The sequence below is a fragment of the Nyctereutes procyonoides genome, unplaced genomic scaffold (assembly GCF_905146905.1).
Source record: "Nyctereutes procyonoides isolate TBG_1078 unplaced genomic scaffold, NYPRO_anot_genome, whole genome shotgun sequence".
NCBI classification, from domain to species: domain Eukaryota; kingdom Metazoa; phylum Chordata; class Mammalia; order Carnivora; family Canidae; genus Nyctereutes; species Nyctereutes procyonoides.
Window position 1 is genome coordinate 20188962 of NW_026575035.1, and position 3802 is coordinate 20192763.

Here is a 3802-nt window from a genome sequence, read left to right on the forward strand (position 1 = left end):
TGTTTTCTTTTTGATTGCTTTAGCTAGTGTCTACTAGCCCTGTTAAATAATAGTGTAATAGAAATGTTTCTACTATTCTCCACTAAGTCATTTGTGATGTGTGTGTGTCAAAAAAGTCATTTATTCATTTTAAGTAAATATACACTTACTTTAAGATTTAAAAAATATTCAAAATGGATGCTAATTTTTAGAAAATGTTTTCACAGGCAGCAATTATTGAGGTGATTCCTAATATTAAACCAACTTTGTATTACTAGGATAAACCCTGCTTAATCAGATGCAATATTATTTTATAGTATTCATGGATTCTTTTGGTAAAACATATTTTATTAGTATTTTTCATAAACATATATTTTTAAAGATTTTATTTATTTATCTGTAAGAGAGACTATGCAAGAGAGCACAAGCCTCAGGGTAGGCAGGGCATGAGGGACAGACGGAGAGAGAGAAGCAGACTCTCTGCTCAACAGGGATCCCAAAGTGAGGCTCAATGTGGGGCTCCATTCCCTGAGCCTGGGATCATGACCTAGGCCAAGGGCAGACACTTCACTGACTAAGCTACGCAGGTGCCCCATTCATAATTTTTTTTTCATAAATATTTTAAGTGAGATTGATCTCTAGATTTCTTTTCCAGTACTGTCTCTTATGAGTTTGGGTATTGAGATTTAAGCAAAATATTTTCCATATAATAATTGGGAAAGTCCCCTTTGTAGCTGTTCTTTATATGCAGGAACAGTTTAAACTCACATTGGAATTACCTACATGGTTTGTAGAATTCCCCTGTGAACACATCTGGACCTGATGCTTTTTGATGGGGAGGAATCCTTTGACAATTTCCTTTATTCTTCGATGAAAAATATTGAGCTTGTATTTTTGCTGTATTCTGAGATGAATTTTAGTAAATTATCTTTTCCCAGAAAATGATCCTTTCCGGGTTGTAGAGTTTAGTTTTCTGGTTTTGTAATTGTCTTTGATTTTATTGTATTATCATGTGTACTTAAAATGAGTGAAAATTCTCTTTTCAATATATAAAATAGTTCTTTTCAGTATATAATATATGCTGAAATTATAATTCCTTTCATTTAACATACACATGTATGATCTACAGGATTATGTTAAAGTCTTATACGTCTTTGATTTACATATCTGATAAAAATGAAATTAGTGGAATTGAATAATTCCCACTGTGTTTTTGCCTGTTTTTCATGCCTTCTTTCAGTTTTATTAATATTAAAGCTATGTTATCTAGCAAATAGGGAGTCCTAATCATCATCAGGTCTTTGTTGTGGACTCCATCTTTTTTCAGTTTAAATAACATTTAAATTTGACTCTTGTGTGTCACTTTTGGGAACTTTCTGTTCTGCTCCTTCTGTTTTTTATCCTACCACCAATATTGTAATCTCATAGTTACAACAGCTGTATGAGAACTCTTTACATCTGGTAGGACAGTCCCTATTCTACCCCACTGTGCCAGTCATTCTTTAACATTTTCTTATCTCTGATTCTTTGCTCTTCGATGTCACTTTTAGAAGCAAATTGTCATGTTTCAAGATGCATGTGTTGGAATTTTTATTAGAATTGCTTTGTGTCCATGAATCATTTGGGGAACAATGGATATCTTTACAATATTAAATATTCTTATCTACGGTTAAGAACATCCCTTCATTTGTTAAGTATTCTTTAATTTCCTTCAGTAAAGCTTTGACATTTTCTGAGCGAGTCTAGAACATCTTTCGTCAGATTAATTTCTGGTGGGGGGCACCTGGGTGGTTCAACTACTGAGCCACCCAGGCATTCCAAATAAATAAAATCTTTTAAAAAAGAAATATTTATTTCTAGATACTTTATAAATATTGCTGCTATAACAAATAGTATCTTTTCAAATCATACTTTCTAATTGTTGCTGATTTTTAAAAATTTACTCATGAGAGATGCACACAGAGAAAGGCAGAGGCATAGGCAGAGGGAGAAGCCAATCCCCTCTTTCAATCCTTATGTCCGAAAGATTTTTTTCTTGGCTTTTGGGCTACTGGAACCTCTACTACTAGGTGACTAGGAATGATGTTAGTGGTCGTCTCTGTTGTGTTGCTGATTTTAAGAGACTACTTATAATACTTTCTGGTTCAAGATGATTATTCTAATATATTTTTATAGATGTGCTTTATCAGGTTAAGAAGGTCCTTTCTATTTTTAGTTCATTAGCAGTTTTAATTATGAATCATTGTGAAATTCTTCAAGTGCTTTTTCTGTGTCTACTTGGATTATCTGATTTAAAAAAATGTGCTAATGTAGTGATTCTCTTCTATGGACAATGATGAAATTAGTATATTTCAACTAATCTCTGTCTTCTCTGCTACTGATTTTTAGCTGATATCATTGTTAATAGTTATTTTTGTGTTCTGAAATATGCTAATGCTGCTTTTAGCTTATTTTTATTTATCTTTCTTGAACCCCATGTATCAAAGATGAGAAAATCAGTGTGCTTGAACTGTGTTCAATTTTCCTTCTCCATTGTCTTCCCAAACACTTTAATTTCTATTTCTTCATCATCAGACTTTAAATAGTTACATTTTATTGTGTAACTATAATCTTCCTGTCTATTTTAGTATTCAGATAATAGTTAAGTTATATTACAGTCATGCACACCCACTCCCTTTGCCATAATTTCTCCTTTCAACTCTTAGTTGAATGAAATCTATCTTCTAGTATTTTTTCAACTTTATTCAGGTGTACTAAATATACAAAGAATTGCACAAATTTAATATATACGTTTTGATGAGTTTGGAAATATGCACACACCTGTGATATCATCACCACAAACAGACACATGAAAAGTTATTCAACATCACTAATTATCAGAGAAAAGCAAAGCAAAACCACAATGAGATATCTCATGTATCTCATTTTTTTCTAAGAAGGGTTCTTGGGAAGTGTGTTCCCTGTTGCCTTTATATTTAATCAAATGTTTGGCTGGGTTTAAAAATCTTGGCTTAAAATTTTTTCTCCCTAAGAATTCTGTTAGCACTCCTTTAACATCTTTTAGTGGTGAATATCATAGAGAAATCTGAGGCTGGCCTGAATTTTTGCAACTGTAGGCGAAACTTGATTTTTCTGCCTGGCTGATCAAAAAATTTTTGAGTATGTGTCTCATTCTTTATTCTCAACACTTAATTTTGAAAAACTTCAAAGCCATAGGCAAGTTGTAAGAACAGTACAATGATGATCCATATATTTCTTACCAAGGCTTACTGATTATTAATATTTTGCCACATTTGCTTTATTGTGGTTGCTCTCTATCTATATATACACTTTTTTTTTTGGTTGAACCATTTGAAAGAGAATTGAAGATACTGTGAAACTATAGTACTTGAATATATGCCTATTAAGAATAAGGGTATTTTCTTCATAACGACAACATTAACATTATCCTCAAGGATTTTGACACTGATTTGCAAATGCTGTCAAATACATAACTGTAGGGATATGTCAGGTAAGACATTTCACATGCCCACCATGTAATCTAGCCTGATGGTTGCAAATTCCTTTAAGAAAATGATGCTTCATATTTTGAGATCCATGGCTCTTTGAAAAAACCTGATGTTAGCTGTGTCTTCTGATAAATATGTACACAGAAAATGACACACAAGATTTCACATAAGTTCAAATGGCTCACAAACCCACTGAATCCCTAGATGACAATACCTCCACGGATGGGGAAATCCATGAACTCTAAGTCAAGTTTTCTTAACATTCCATCTAAATTCTTTCCTTTGGTGTGTTTACCTTTTTAAGTCACAGTATT